The 17,207-nt window shown below is 36.7% G+C and overlaps 1 protein-coding gene across 1 annotated transcript in view; it reads right to left on the bottom strand.

Annotated features, from left to right (window-relative positions):
• PLEKHA4 (pleckstrin homology domain containing A4) overlaps positions 1 to 8,869 on the bottom strand; it is a 102,996-nt gene extending 94,127 nt beyond the window's left edge. Inside the window, exon 1 of the mRNA XM_072425476.1 lies at positions 8,813 to 8,869. The gene's annotated coding sequence lies outside the window, so the exon portion shown is untranslated. The remainder of the gene's footprint in view (positions 1 to 8,812) is intronic.
• Between the last annotated feature and the right edge of the window lie 8,338 nt (positions 8,870 to 17,207).

Here is a 17,207-nt window from a genome sequence, read left to right as displayed (position 1 = left end):
AAGGAACCATAATTTATTAATTGGTCCACATAGGTATTTGTGTTGTCTTTTCTCATATTTTTAACTTTAAATATCAATCTCCAAAACAAGTAGTTGGGTTATTTGGGCTCCCCCTAAATTAACCTTAGACTGTTAATGTCAAATGACTATGGTAGGGACATTAAATGGTGAGCTCCTTTGAGAGACAGTTAGTGATATGAATATGGACATTGTAAAGCCCTTCGTAATATGTCAGCCCTTTATAAATACTGGATAATAATAAAAATAATGATCTGCTGGTTTTATGTTCTTCATAGTAACTTCCCCATGTACAATGAGTTTAATTTGCTCCTTATTTAATGACAGATGATGGGAGGGTAACAACTCTGAAACAAACACAACACATGTCTAGTTGCGGCCTGTGGTGTTCTCCACTTTCCAAACAGCCAATGCTTTCTGGTGGACTATAAAGTGGCCACCAAGCTTATTGCTACTATATAAAAATAAAGATCACTATCCTTTAACAGTGAAATTGAATATCTTCCGAAGGTGATGATCCTGCTAAAAAAGTATCTAACTTTTCAGCTGATCTCTACTTGTGCAGTGGGGCTGGTGTTCACCTCTTTGTAAATGGGTCCCATATATTTTCCAATAGGTTGTGATGTAATTCACCAATACCCTTGAGGCCTGATGGAAGTGAGGGTAAATTCAACAGCAGTTAATCACAAGATTTAAAAAAAAAAAATCAACCTTTCCATTTAACCCATTAATAGAAAGAATAATAAAGGTTGAGGTAGCAGCTCCACTTTAAATTGCTAAGCTTCTCTTTTGGCAATGAGAGGAGCAAACGTGGCTGGAAATAATACAGAAATAACAAATATGCACACTTCCGTATATAACAAATATTTAAACACATCTGATATGAATAATGGGAAACACTGCACTAGCCTTCCAAAAACAAATCAGGGACAGTAGACTGTCTGAGACAAAGGACACAACTCCGTCATCACGACATGAACTTTATGGGACCCGGTGTGCGCACTTCCTTTAACACTACTGTATTCTGTCACATAGTGATGAAATTACCAGCTGATTCCAGCACACCTCTCTGAACACATATAGTTAACAAAACTTCCTTTCTGACAAAAAAAAATGTGGCTGGAAATTCCTGCGTCACTTCCTGAACAGACTGAGATCCAAAGTACATGCTAATTATTTTCACTGTATCCAACTACTCACCAAAGCAAATAAAATCCAAACAATGATAATACGGAAAATGAGCTGATATGTGCAGAAATGTAAACTTCTGCAATTCAAGAATTTCTTTAGGCTACAAATGTTTAAAATTAGTTGTTGCAATTACAATATATGTATATGTTACAATACAGTTTATAATATATCATCTGATTTGACAAGATCTGCAATTCTGTACAGTTTTCTAATCCAGGCACCCTCGCCAGCAAAATAGTTTGGCAGTGACTTCCCTTTTCTCTGCTGCAGGTGTACAACACAGCCTGGTCCAGACCAGGATCCTGAGCAAGCACAATGGACAGTGATGGAGAAGCAGCACATAGATGAGGTCATACTTCTAATATCTCCTTCTGTAGGGATGTTAGCAGTCCCTGGTAAATAAGCCAGAGTTGTCTCAGAAGGCTACCTCTTTATTTATAACAATAAAAACGCTACATTAAGCTAGCTCCACTATATAATATACACATGTAATAATTCAATATTTGGTCTATGGTATCTTCTTACTATCTGCATATAGTTGAGTTTTGAATTGGATTACCATTTCAATGCAAAAATGTTGTTCAGCATATCTATGTTGCAGCATTACTTTTTTGTATCAAAGATATATTCACATATCAGCTATCACATGCAACACATGAATAATTTCACAAAGCATATAAAATACAAAGGTATTACCTACATTTCCAAAGCGCCCCTCTGTTGGCACAATTCCTGCAGACCCATTCAGTAGTCTAAATCTGGGTTTGCTATTTAGATACAATGATATCATATTTTGCTTACATAGTCGCAGTTTTGTACCCCAAACTGCAGCCTGTTGATGCCTATTTTGCAGTCATTAGTGGGAGCAATAAATTGTAAAAAGTTAAAAGTTTTATTATTGCATAGTCATATCAAATGTGTCCCTAGTCTCTAAGTCCCCAGTCTTCATCTAAACCCATTGTGTGTCCATAGTCTCTGACCATCATTTTTACTAGTATGTCTTCAATCCCTGACAGTCCTTCAGATTAATGTATATACTGAAAATTATGTGATGATGTCAGGGGACAGTGCTGAGTTCCACTTCTCTACAGAGATTTAAATCAGGCCTAGTTGACAAAAGAGAACTATTAAGAGGTTGCAGGAAGGGGCACAGCTTACATTTGCTTCATACACTAGGCATACAAAAGAACAGATTCCATTTTATTGTTTTGCAAGTTAAAATGAAGCCACACTAAATCATTTTCCTATTTTATTTATTATTAATTAATTATTAATATATTCATTAAAATCCAGGGAATGACTTGTCAACTGCATTCCATCAACAGAGCAGGCAAATTTGCTTGAGCTCTGTAAAGAAGAGGAATATGGCTTCTGGATCTGCAAAGTAGGGAGATATCCCAACAGACTCAAAGCTGTAATTAAAGAAAATGGTGGTTCCACAAAGTTCTGGCATTGGAGTGATTCTTTATCCATCTCAGTGATTGTTTTTTTATTTTTCTGAATTTTTGCTATCATATCTTTCAATTTGATGTTGTAGGCTGCCCTGAGTATATACAGCTGGAAAAATATGTTTTGTGTCTCTTCATTTTAGGCTTCAAAGCAACAACGTGAATATAATGAAAGTAGAGTGCTTCTTTCATATTCCCACTGTATTAACAGATAGGAGTCACTTATTTGGTAGCTCACACCATAAATACAATTCTGTTCCCCTGTTTGAGAACTTTTGATCATCATAAAAATCATTCAAATCAAAAATTATCATTTGTCATCATAAAAATAACAAAACAACAAAATATCTAAAAGTCATTCTTCATCAGTGTTTAAAATTGCAAGAATTAAAAATTGCCTCTTACTTGAACTGGTTCTAAATTATAAGCATTGATATCTCGTTATAAGAAATAAGCTTCAGCAGCCACAGGATCACCGCTGCAAAATACAAAGCTGGACGGTGCCTCTCCCTATTGCTTATACAACCAGGGACGTGAATTCCAAGCTCTGTCTAAACCCAGAAATACTTGGCAAGGAATCTCTTCTTGTTTGTTTTTTTTCATTTTGTTTTTATAATATAAAAGTCATTCTGGACTCCAAACATTTGGTGTGGCACCCTTGTCTTTTCCAAACTCCAGGGTCTAGCTCAGGAAACATCTGTTGTGGCTGCCTGTCCATAACTACAAAGATTTGTATTATATATCTACATTCTATACTGTGAAACTGAACTAACAAAGCACCTCCAACTTCCACTCTTCTAATCCAGAACATTTCAAGTGTCAAATGAGTTTAAAGAACCTTGGAATGAATACATTTCTGTCAGGAGGAACACATTTATGTTTTGCAGGAGTTTAATACCTATGCTTGTTTCATGTCAGTAACTTACAAAGTAATAAAATGATTGTAAGAATGGCAACACAAGAACTTTCATCTTCTAAAAACCATTTAGCAATGGCAGCTCCCACATGTCCTATCGCTATCCTGACAAATTCCCTCTATCTGCAAAATGTCCCTCTTTGACTGGGGTGTATCTTTAAATAAAGACAAATATCAGAAGTAGTTTATCATGATTATAAAGGCAAAAATTCAAATAAAATGGGGGGAACCTTGCAAAGTATTTTGAACACTTCTGCAATGTTTGAACTTTGTAGGATGTAAAGAATGTGAAATGTTTCTGCATGGGATATTAGGGTAACAGGTGGTGAGGGGAGGGCATGGACTGGAAACTTCTTATCGAGCATATTACATATGTTAAATATTGTAACTACTTTAAGAATGCAACTATGGAATGTGCATGGACTTTACTTACTACATATCTGTGTTATCAAAACAATCAGATAAAAAAATAGTTAATACAAGAACTCTAACTGCTTTCCTATGAGAACAGCACATCTGCTACTAACATTTAGGACCATTAGCAATCCTTTATCTAGGTGTCCTCAGTGTGTTGGAATAGACTGGGTGAGACTTTCCCAGCATTATGTTTACTCCTGTCTTGGCAAAGGATAGCCTGTCTGAGGGCATTATAACTTTCTTTGCCCCAACTGTATTGGATAGAATGGGTAAATATAATAGCCAGTCAAGTTTTTGTGAGATCCAGGAATGCAATAGAAACACCTTTTAGTACATAGAGGGTGATGGAAAATCTGCAAAGAGACCAAGCTGCCAGAACTTTTATTATTTTCCTACATTAGAAATTAAATCAATACTCTTTGTACTTTTCCTTTCCTGGTGCCTAACCATACAAATGGTTACATACAAATGTCAATGCCCCCTATTCCCAACTACCCACAGAACAAATGGTATCTTTAAATGTTTCCATATAGGCAAAGTACCCTCATTCCTAAGAACAGCATCGACATTAGAGGCTGAACCTGGTATGTTGCAATCCTTAGGCATCAGGAAAGCAAACTCACTGTGTTTTGATACAGTTTTCCATTTTTACTGGGGCCAACATGGTGACATGCCTGCCCTGATAAGCTTACAATCTAGGAGGTGGGGGTAGTCTAACAAAATAGGAGGGGGAGATATGTAGTGATGGATTGGTGGGAGAGTAGTGAGGGTTTTAAGAGACAGAAGAAGACGGGTAGGCAAGTTTGAAAAGATGGGTTTTGAGTGCTCTTTTAAATGAGCAGAAATTAGGAGCAAGCCCAACAGGATGAGGAAGACCATTCCAGAGAGTCGGGGCAGCCCTAGAAAAGTTGTAGGTGTGACGAGGTGATGAGTAAGGAAGTCATCAGTAGGTCATTGGAGGAGCGAGGAGAGCGGCTAGGGGAGTATTTTTCTACCAGGTCAGAAAAGTAAGTGGGACAAGAACTGTGGAGAGATTTGAAGGCAAAGCGTAGGAGCTTGAAGTTGATTCTAAGGTGAAATGGAAGCCAATTAAGAGAACTACAAAGAGATGCAGCAGAAGAGGAGTAGCTTAAAATATGAAATATGTGCACAGGGAGATCTTGCCACATCTAACTTGTAAACTAGGATTATCTCTAAAGATTGGTAGGATTCAGTCCAAAATGATGTCAAAGCCAATCAAGTTTCAGGATAAAATGAAATGTTGAACACTGTAGGGAGAGCTAGAAAGCTGTGACACAGTATACAGAATGCTGAAAAGCCACAACACTACTGGGGAAAGAGAAATTATGGCACAGAATACTAATTTCATTTGTTGCATGTAGTCCTACCAATGTTTGACCACACACAGAATTCTCCTTTCTTCCACACCTCCTTTACACATTAAGCCATAGGGGCCACTTGGTTGTTCATGCCTCCTGAGCCATATTGTTCCAGTCTTCCCCACACTCTGAGGGTTACATTTATAGACATCACTAGTCATAGGGGCAGTATGGGAGTGAAGGCACTAGCACTTGCATGCTACCTTGTTAACCACAGGAAAAATAATTTTTAATTCTAGTTCTCCGCCACTGTATCAAAAACATCAGTTTCTGATAAAGATAAAAATACGCTTTAATTGGAGGTCAAGTTGAGTTCAGGTTAAACCTTTCTAGCATGTTCCATATGTGAAGCTCACAATATTCTTGCTCCCTAAATGATCTGTGGAAGTCAGAGATTTCAAGGTGCACCAATGAGAGTGGAAATCTGAAAGTGAGGAGTAGGTCAAATCCTGTAAAAAGACTTTGTATTTGATTTTATTATTAAATAAAACAGCAAACAGCTGTGTCTGCTGAATCCTAATTGTCTTAGTGCTGCACAGAAAAGTTTTGCATTCTTTGTGTATTCCTGTATCCTCCTTTGTATTCAGGTGTGAATGAAAGATCAACTCCAGGCAGTAAATGAAATCAAATAAATTCTAATAATATACAGCAAATTATGCTAATGTAAGAATGTTCATTTTACAGTGACCAACACCCTATTTTAAAATTGTCATTTAAAATTGTCATTAAAATTGCCATTTCTCTGCAAAAGAAATACATTGATACATCTTAAAAAAACACTGAAACTAGTAAGTTTATTACACTTTATTGACTCCAGTTATTCTGGAGTTTATTAACTCCATCAATGTGTTTTTTTCACTGTCCAGTCACAGGCTGGTGGTAGACCTCTTGGACCAGGCTATACTGTTTATATCTTCAGGCTGGGCTTGCATATGCTGCCTTGGGGAAGTTCCCATGCACTTATCATATTTAATGTTCCGGTATAACAAGTTGATATAATAATTTATTTTAAAAACATCACATGATGTAACTATTCATAACACACTGGTAAGTATAAATGAAATAAAATTTAAACACCTCAGTCTCCAATAATGCTTTGCTTATAATGCTGAACTTTATGTAAAGTTGTAAAAGTTGCATTTTATAAGGTAGAATGGTAATTACTATACACAGTGGTTATACACTGCCACCTAGTGGTGCACTGAGAATAGGCTCTACTAACTTTTGTATAACTTTCCTTATTTTACACGCTGCCTGTATTCATAAATGTGCATTTTAAGGCTTATTTAGAGAAAAGTTATAAAGTGATCTAGTTTCTCAGTTATGTAGCTTTTCAGAGGAGCAATGTTTCAATGTAACAATGGTATACTTATTCAGAAAACACACTTAAAAATGTTGGCAAAAAACTAGAATAATCTAAAATATCTTGCACAACAGTCCCTTATAAAGTCTTAGGGAAATCAGGGGAAAGGAAATATAACTGTACTTTATAAATATAGTAACTAATAGTTACATAGTAGGTTAGGTTGAAAAAAGACATAAGTCCATCAAGTTCAACCACTAGGGAAATAAATATATCCCAGATAAAAAACCCTATAAGACATAGTTGGTCCAGAGGAAGGCATAAAAAAACCCTGGTACCCTAATCCTATTTTGCTTCAATAGGGGAAAAAAATTCCTTCCTGATTTCATGAGGCAATTAGATGTTCCCTGGATCAACAGTCACTGGTATTTTTACTTTAAAACCTTAATACCCAGTTATATTCTGTGCTTTTTCTTAAAATAATCCATAGTAGTTGCTGAAACTACTTCTTGAGGGAGCCGATTCCACATTTTCACAGACCTTACAGTGAAGAATCCCTTCCTTATCCAGAGCTTAAACTTCTTTTCCACCAGACGCAAAGAGTGCCCTCTTGTTCTTTGTAATGATCTCAAAGTGAATAATGGGGAAGGGAGTTCTCTATATGAACCATTTATATATTTATACAGGGTGATCATATCCACCCTTTTCTCCCTCAAGGGAGAATAGATTCAGTTCAGCTAATCTCTCCTCATAGCTGAGCTCCTCCATTCCTTTTATTAGTTTATTTGCCCTTCTCTGCACTCTCTCCAATTCTACAATGTCCTTTTTGTGAACTGGTGCCCAAAACTAGACTGCATATTCCATATGTGGCCTGACCAATGCTTTGTACAGGTGAGGATCATGTCTCCATCTCTGCAGTCTATTCCTCTTTTAATACAAGAAAGTACTTTACTAGCCTTAGATATTGCAGCTTGGCATTGCATGCTGTTATTAGGTCTATGATCTACCAGAACCCCCAGATACTTTTCCATTTCTGACTCCCCCAAATGTATCTATGTGGCACTTTTTCAAACTCTTTAAAACCGTTCCAACTATGGACGTTAAACTAACGGGTCTGTAGTTACCTGGTAATGACTTTGCTCCCTTTTTGAAGATAGGAACCACACTGGCCTTACGCCAATCCATCGGTACCTTGCCAGTGACTAAAGAGTCTCTAAAAATTAGAAATAATGGCTTTGAAATAACTGAGCTCAGCTCCTTGAGGACATGTGGATGTAATCCATCAGGTCCTGGTGCTTTGTCAACCTTAATTTTTCCCAGCTGTTAGTAAATCTGCCCAGTTACCAACCTAGCGACATCCTTTAAGGAGCCTACATGCTCAGATCTGAACTTTTTGCTATTAATATATTTGAAAAAAATGTTGGGGTTTGCCTTACTTTCCTTTGCAATCAGTCTTTCATTTTGAAGTATTGCACATTTTATCTCCTTTTTACATCTTTTGTTATATTCTTTATAGGTTTCAAATTATGAAGGTGATCCTTTATTTTTATATTTTTGGAATGTCCTTTTCTTGTTCCTTATGGCTTTTTTTAACATCAGCTGTAAGCCACAGGTTTTAATTTTAGCCTATTAAACTTATTACCCATTGTAATATACTTTTCAGTTTGCTTTTGTAGAACAGACTTGAAACATTCCCATTTCTGTTCTTTGTTCTTTGAGGACAATATTGTACCACAGTTCAAGTCACAGAGAGCCGCCCCTAATAATGGAAAAGTTGCTCTCTTCAAATTAATGTTTTTATCTTTCCTATTTTTGCTTCCTGATTACAGCTTACATTAAATGAAATCATATTATGGTCACTGCTACCCAGATTCTCATTCATATGCACATTTGTTATAAGCTCTGCATTGTTAGAAAGAACTAGGTCCAGCTGAGTATCATTTCTAGTTTGGGCTTCCATAAATTGTACCATAAAGTTATCATTTTTCTATAAAATAAAAGGTGAAACCTGATTGGTAGCTATGGGTGATAGTTTTTGTTCCTTTAATAAAAACATTAGGAATAAATATTTTACCATCAACAAGTGTGTGTAATTTTAAAAGCAATAAATACATTTATCCGTAAGCGTGAATAATCTCACCTGCTACAGAATGTGTATATAGGTTCTTTTTGACCAGTTTTCTAATCCAGACATGACAGTCACATCCTGACCATTTATTCCCCCTGCAGTAAAAGAAAAAGAACTCAGTCAAGCATGTGATTGGATGGTTGAAGTGGTAACCAATCAGAAATGAGGATGTCTCTGTGCTCTACTTTAGTGAACAATTTCAACTCTAGCTTAAAGGAAATTGAAAATTAACAAGCTTGCTGGTAGAATCAACAGGTAATACAACTACAGTGTATTAGAGTCTGGAGACAGAAAATAGATACCGCTGGGTGAACGCTATAGACAGACAGTATCAAATAAAGTGTTTTTTATTTTTTAGTTACACTTGACATAATCACTGTATTGCATTTCCTAGCTAGGCTAAACTAAGATGACCATATACTTCAGTACATTGGTACAGCAGCCAGGTCTTCTTCTTCTGTCTTAAGCAACCTTGGCCCAAATTGTTCCCTTCTGCAGAATGCAAGGTTCATTAAACCCTACAGTCAGTGCTCCTGATCAGTATTTGCTTTGCTGAGGGAGGTAGAGAATCATTTCTGAACTTTTGCTCCATTTACCATTTACCAAGAAAGGCTCCAATTAGTCGCATTGCATGTTCTATAATGTCCTGTGGTTGGTCATCATTTTCTTTGTTCTCAGAAGTCCAGCCCATGCCATCAGTATTGTTACCATAAAATATGTACAAGATATAGATCCTCTCATTGTCCCCCAGTGGGGCTATTACAAATGTTGCTGTGTAATATATTGATCTGACAAAACTGAAATTCTGCCCAGTAAAGTGTGTATGCCAGAGGAAGTAGAGTCCCTGTGGCCAGTTGGGTTTGCAGAATGGAGGTAGAAATGGTATTATTTATCATTGTTAGTATGCATGTGAGATCATTAGTAAATGTAGACTCCTGATGGGAGGGAGCGGGCAGGACGGATGACGAATGCCGCAGGGAATTTTCCATTCATTGATTTCTCACTCTCTCAGACTTCATTATATGACATGGTAAATGCAGAGATGATAGTGAAACATGCACTGCTTGGTATGATACATAGAGACAGCTGGATGGTGGAAGTATCACATTTCCTATGGGATCATTTGCAAGATCCCTGATCTTCTACAGGACAATGTTTATGACACGTTATCTATCAGATGCTAGATTTTAAATGATGCAGGAATATGATGTAATGTAACAAAATATGGCAATATACACTACTAAATGGAGCACAATAAAGGATGTTCCTCTGGTGTGTTTAAATAATATATATAAGTCATACTGTAATCATAATGTAATACTGTAATCAGTATTATTGTTATGTACTATGAGATTTAATCATGAATACATTTGATTACTAGCCAAAAAAAATCTTTTTTTTTGTTTATATACACTACTAAAGTGATTTTTGCTATTTATTTTATACAATTATGCAGTTTAATATAAAATGTATGATGACCAAACTTGTAGAAGCTGCTGAAATGACCTAATCAAAAGGTCAGGTACCTAATTGCTGATTAACTGAATGGACAGGGTGCACTTACAGTGAAATACTACCCATATTATTTGTAGCAAACGTTGCATATTATTGTGATTTAGACCCTTATTGTTAAAGGCTATGTTAACCCTTCTTGTTTCAAAAAGTAATAGTTGTTTGATAAAGCTCTGCTGATTGCAATAAGTGGCTATACAATGTAAAAAAAAATCACCTTGTATTTAAGAACTGACTCTTTATTTCTATTTTCTACATTTCTATATATATGTGGTCATATAACAGCACAGCCTTGGTTAGATTTAGTTCACATCAGTGGCAGACTGCTGGGTACCTACTGGCAACTGTAGGTGCCCAGGAGCAGTCACGGGTTATATTTGCAGGTGTCTGCTTGTATATATATATATTGGCACAATACTCATACTAAAGAAAAGAGGATTCAAGCTTTCCATGTAGTCAGCATAGTATAGAATCCCATGAGAATTTCATGGAACATCCAGGGAAAGAACAAGGGAGCTACTCATGAGATCTATATTGAACCTTAGCTGGAGGGTTTACAGTATTCTGTATAGATGATAAAGGGTGCAATTACATAATGCTGATGCTCATAACAGTTTGGTTACCCCCACCATTAGGGCCAATGTTTCACTGCACAATTTCTAAGCACTCTATTTTTCTGATAAGCATGCTTAAATTATTTATGACAAGCAGAGCACAGTTACCATTTTAATAGTAAATATAATGTAGCAATAAATAAAATGTTATGTAAACAGCATTGTGAATTCAGCTTTACGCATAGACATACAGTTACACAGTAAATCGGAAATACAGCCTGCAGGGATCTATGGCATCAGGAAAACTGTCCACATGAACACAGATTTCACAGTAGTCTGGACCCCCAGTGTAAATCTATATCACTCTATGAAGTTAAAAATAAATGTATTGATAATATGTAAAATTAGTAATACAAATAAAAGGCAGGGTTTGTATCTAGAATGGCCATACGTTACTGTTAACCCTTATGATCCAAATAAAATCTTTTAAAAAAACAGTAACCCTTTCCATATAATGATTCTTTTACTTGCCATCCATTCCTGTGTGGCTTCTCATAGCAGAAATGCCGTCTTCACTATAATTCTAGTACACCAATTAATAGCCCTCTATAACACCATTTAGACAACATAATAGCACACACTTCTTTTTTGTAATGTACTTACCATAAAAAAATATTTTTAAAAACTCCTAAATCAAATCAAAGTGGTGAATATCATTGAGATTCCTTTTTCTTGAATAAAGTTGTTTTTTAATATAGATATTATCTCTTTCTCTCCTATACCCACACTCATTATAAGAACAAATTCCTATTTATACTAGCATACATATCCTTCAAAGTATATGTTCAATCAATTTTTCAACCAAGAAAAATATGGGAAAATGTTTTCCTGCCACTTGGGGATACACTGGAGAGATTCTCCCCTTGCTTACTGTCAAGTTGACAATTGTTGGACCAGGACAGGGAGGTAAAATCGGCAACAAGAATAACAAAAGGATTAAAAACTGACTGGTTACAAAAGCTGATTTGATCGTTAGGTGACATAGTGACATGTGACACAGCTATAGTAAATTCAAAGATATATATATATATATATATATATATATATATATATATATATATACTGCATGTGTGTGTATGCCATAAAAGTCATTGAGGGATGGACCATGTCTGCTAAGGAAAGCTTGGCATTTAAACAATGTTCAGTTGGCACTAAGAGTCCATAAGTATGCTTAGAGAACATCCTCCACATCATTACACCACCATTAGCTTGAGCCATTGATAAAAGGCAAAGCAGGATGGATTCATGTTTTGATATTGTTGATGCCATCGTCTGACCCTAACATTTGAATGTCACAGCAGAAATTGAGACACAGACCAGACAATGTTTTTCCAATCTTCCCTATTTCAGTAAGCCTGTGCTACTTGTAAGCCTTTTCTAAGCTGGCAGGACTGTCACCTGGTGTTATCCTCTCTGTAGCCCATCTGCTTCAAGGTTGGACATGGTGTTCAAAGATGCTCTTCTGCATACCTTATTTGTAATGAAAAGTCATTTGAGTAACTGTTGCCTTTTATAAGCTTGAACAAGTCTGGCTTGTCTGACATCAACAAGGCATTTTTACGGACACCTGCCACTTTCCGTATATTTTCCTTTTTTCGATGATTCTCTGTTTACCCTACAGATGTTTGAGTGTGAAAACCCCAGCCGATCAGTTTCTGAAATACTCAGACCAGTCTGGCTGGCACCAACAAGTCCATTAAATTACCTTTCTGATTATATATATATACCTAAATGCAAAGAGTTTTTGGCATGTGATTGGTTGATGAGGGTACAATCCGGGAACTGTCTGCAGTAAAGTCCATCACATATTTTGGAGTGCTCTAGTAAACACAGGCAGCTCCCTAAAACACTGAGACTGAGTGTGCCTCAATCTACATTCCTATAATTACAAAGAAAGAAAATTACCCTGATCATTCTCAACATTCTCCTGTACTCTTTTTCATTTATGTATCTTTTCCCTTTATGTGATCCTGTGATCCTTCTTTTCCCCTTTTGAATTGTTCTTTTGTTTTCCATTTATTGTTTTTAATATTAGCATTTTCCTAAATAATTCATCTGTACTTGATTTAATCATTTAAGGTTGGTTCATACAATACATTTGCACATTAATTGCCCTTTGCTTTATGCATACAGTATTGAAAATGGGTAAATGTCAAGTTGAATGAGATGTTAACTTTTGAGACATGCAGCTAGAAACAATATTGTTTATTGACGTGGTTTAGAATGATATTTTCTATACATAGTTGATATATGGGGTTTTATCTGACTTAAAAGTTCTGTGTGGTTTAGCATTCTCAGCATAACTCCTGTTTTCCAGCATAATATGTACAAGTCTCTATATGGCATGTGTCATGTTAAGCAGTATTGGGTCATGATTTTCCACGTTTTTTAGCAATGTTTTACACATTGTGCTAATAATGGAGGTTAATTTTCTGGCCCTCAAGTATATCTTTTGAAGTTGGGTATTGATGCATGATGAATTATATGATGCCAAATTTACAGGGTATGTGGTATCATCTGACTCTGGTAAAGAGGACAATGGGTTTGGATAAGGCTGTATATAAATGTATTGCTGTATATTTGCAGCTTTTTATTTGGGAATTTTTGCCTGGAGTATCCTGGAAGGAATTTCACATTATATATTTCATCAGGCTACAATATATAAATATGCTATAATGCGCCTGGGCACACAAACCACAACCAACTCCAGATATCCTTGAATCAGGTTTATTCAAAGCGGCACAGCACAGCAAGGGTTAATTTCAATCAAGCAAGGTACAGAAGGATAAGGCAAATGCAGGTCAGTAACAATCCGAGGTCAGGGCTGGCAGCAGGCAGAATGGTCAATAACAATCCGAGGTCAGGGCTGGCAGAGTTCAATCAGAGTTAGTTTCAGACCAGGTCACTGAGGAGATGACAAGCAGATAAAGTTTAACATATACAAGACACACCCAAGCACACTGTGGTAACAGAGGCTATATCGGGCAATGGTGTAATGGACAGGCTCTCCTTAAATGGCCAGGATGACCAATCACCTTGCGCCACCTGGCACTGTCTGATAGGAGACTGAGTAAATCCCCTGCAGCTGATTGGCCGCAGGGAATTCAAACTAACTCTGTCCCGCCCTAGGGCGAGGCAGCCGAGTGCCACGCCCTCGGGGGGTACAAGAGGGACGCATGGTGACACGCGCACCTCTTCCCACAGTACCCCTAGGACCTGCACTACTTTGCACTTGCAAAGGAGTGCTGGGAGCAGGAACCACATCCAAAGGGATGCAAGGGCTGCTGCCTGGCTGAACAGTACTTTGGCCAGGGCGGATCCCTCCGCCTGTAGAGACAGACAAGCTGCGAGCAGGACAGCAGCCTCGGCCATGCTGCCTGCTACTGTGGCTGGGAACCCCAGGGACACCGCGGGCTCGCAGGGCGGGTAAGTTCCTTACATATGCACATAACATCCAAATTTGAGCATTTTATCATTTATCTGAATTTATCATGATTTGTTATTTTGAACACAAATACCATAAAGCAGCACTCACATTGTTTATTATATTTTAACAGTTGTGTAATGCAATTATAGATAGTATTTTCTTCATTCTTAAAGTTCCACTTTGAGCATTGGTGATTCAGGTAGGTGGACATTGCCGTGAAGGACAGTCGATATCCCTTCTGCAATAACTGTTCTTACCTGCCTGATCTCTGCTCAGCTGTCAAATTTTGCTTGCCAGGGAAACCAGGCAATCCTAGCTTTACTTTTGCAAATCTGGAATTAAGTTTCAACTTTCATCATCCCAGTACAGTCAATAAGGATGGCTGAAGAAAATATGAAGAAAGATAACCCCCCCGCCCTAATATGAGAGTATTGCGGGTTTAGTTCCGTTTTAAAAAGCAAGTATGTTTTTGTATACTTTAGCAAAGATCTAAATATAAGTTTTCTTTTCCTGAAACGGTGCAATGGGCTTTAAATGACTCCTGACAAGTATGGGTTACAAAATCTTGTACCAATTCCTATATAAAAATTACATACATATTATTAATTACATTTATTGCTTTATATACGCCAACATCTTTTTTGTGTGGGGTTATCATATGTGAGGGGTGTTCTCTATTTCATTTGGTTGTGCAAAATACAAAAATCGCATTTACTACATTGTTGGATTTATGATAAAATATTTTTCTACATACTATCATATAGTCATGAAGATATTTGTACAGACGATTGTTTTTAACTCCAGTGTATATATATTGCTCCTCTTTGCACTATTGGGTTTATTTATAAGGACATGAATCTAACATTCATCAAACATATCCTAGTGGATTATCAATTAACAGAAATCACTTGCACTTGAAACCTCTTCTCCAGAGATCATATACTTGACCGTTACAGAGTTCTTTCTTATTTCTGCTTTATTATATTGGCTTGGACAAGGATGACATTCTTGGAAATTGCACATTTACAAATAGGTCGGCAATATGGGGTCCCTTTAAAATTTGCATTTAAACTTTTAAATATGTGGAACCAGTTTTCTCTGTATTTAGGAGCTAATACATTTATTCCCAGGCTTCATGGAAGTTCTTTTATTTTTTTTGTTGTCTGTGATTTTGTGTTTTATGAGCTTCTACAATGCAGGTTATTAGCTTGATAATTTGAACCACCATTTCTTTTTGACTGCCGTGACCTTTTAATGTATGAAGGTCTGTGTGGAGACATTTGGCAAGCACTCAAAACAACAGAAATGTTACCCTTCTACAGCAAATTGTCCCTCATCTGCTATTTGAAAAAATGAGTAGTTCATGCATTACACAATGCTAATGTATTTAAATAGAAAGTGTGCCTATTTTGATACCTAATGCGTAAAGGGTCAGTATACTGTACCAAAGATTATGATCTGAAAGCTCTAAATTGCAAACATAGATTTCAATCATCCGGTTTAGTCCTAATAGAGTGCTTTACTATTTCAGAATCCATTTGTGAGAGGCAGATAAGAAATTGATGCCTAAAATACCACCATGCATGCATGACACACAATATGTAAACTAAACTTTTCCTTTCCCTGTGACACTGATATTTTTGGAGTGCAATTTATCAGTCTAGGAGGTTAGAGCATCTTCAAGGAAATTAATAGCCAACCCAAAGTGGTATTTAAGTTTTAGGTCAGTGGGTATATTTTTACAGCATGTTGATAGACAATTAAAAAAATGGGATGACTCACAAAATGCTTGTACAATGCATTCATCCAAACCAACTTAAAGGATTCCTTGTGTCCAGGACCTGAGTCCATACTTATTAACATATTTTATATAATTTCCAGGTACTGCTTTATGTCCAAAGAGTGGACTTAAGGAAATTGCTTACGAGGTTGTCTCAAAGGACAGTTGTACAATTCAATGCAGATATGGCACACCTACCAACATATTGTAAAAATGACTATTAACTATTATTAATACACCACTGTCATAGCTAAATGCAGTAAATAAAACAGTCATGTTGGAATAAAAGCAAGATATGTGTTCCAACCAGAGGTTTTATTTTTCTACTACTTTACGTTGCACTTCAATCTTAGCAGCCTCAAAGCCCTCTAACTCAGGGCGCAAATTTCTAAGCCAGAAGAAATCAACTGAAACCTCACTTTTGTTGTGATTTTTGAGAATTCATTTATTTTACAAGCAGCTAGATAGATCATGGATGGCTTTTTTTATCTGATTTTACTGCTTGGTAACTATACAATTATCATGTTTGTGCATAGTTGGGTTTTACATCTGAATTCACACCTCTGCAACGAATGTTAGCACTTGTTATGTTGCATATAAACATGGATTTAATGTATATTTGGCTACCAATGGACTAAAACAGATCTTTTAATACAGATGCACCTTTCATCGGTGCACCACACCACAGACCGTTGACCCTCTAATAAAGGTTTTAACTGTACAGGTAGTCCCTGGGTTACATATGACATAGGAACTGTAGGTTTGTATGAATTTGTGTGTAGGTTGGAACAGGTACATTATGTTATAAATGCAATTGGGACAGATGTTTGTCTCAACATATTATCAGGCAGTGAGGTGTCAGTTACTGTCTAAAATCTTCACTGTGAGTTGATCACAAAAAAAAAACAAAAAAAAAACGTAAAAAAATGCAGAGTTTGTCTTGGTCATTAAAGAGATACAAGGGACTGCAGAAAGAGCTCACCCACCTAAGATCACCCACAACATCCACTGTGTTTAGCAAAAGATTTCTTCAGCAAGTCATGCAAACTCCCCACTCCCCCCCTTCAAGCCTCC

The sequence above is a fragment of the Pyxicephalus adspersus genome, chromosome 11 (genome assembly GCF_032062135.1).
Source record: "Pyxicephalus adspersus chromosome 11, UCB_Pads_2.0, whole genome shotgun sequence".
Classification (NCBI taxonomy): Eukaryota; Metazoa; Chordata; class Amphibia; order Anura; family Pyxicephalidae; genus Pyxicephalus; species Pyxicephalus adspersus.
This window is presented reverse-complemented; position numbering and strand designations above follow the sequence as displayed.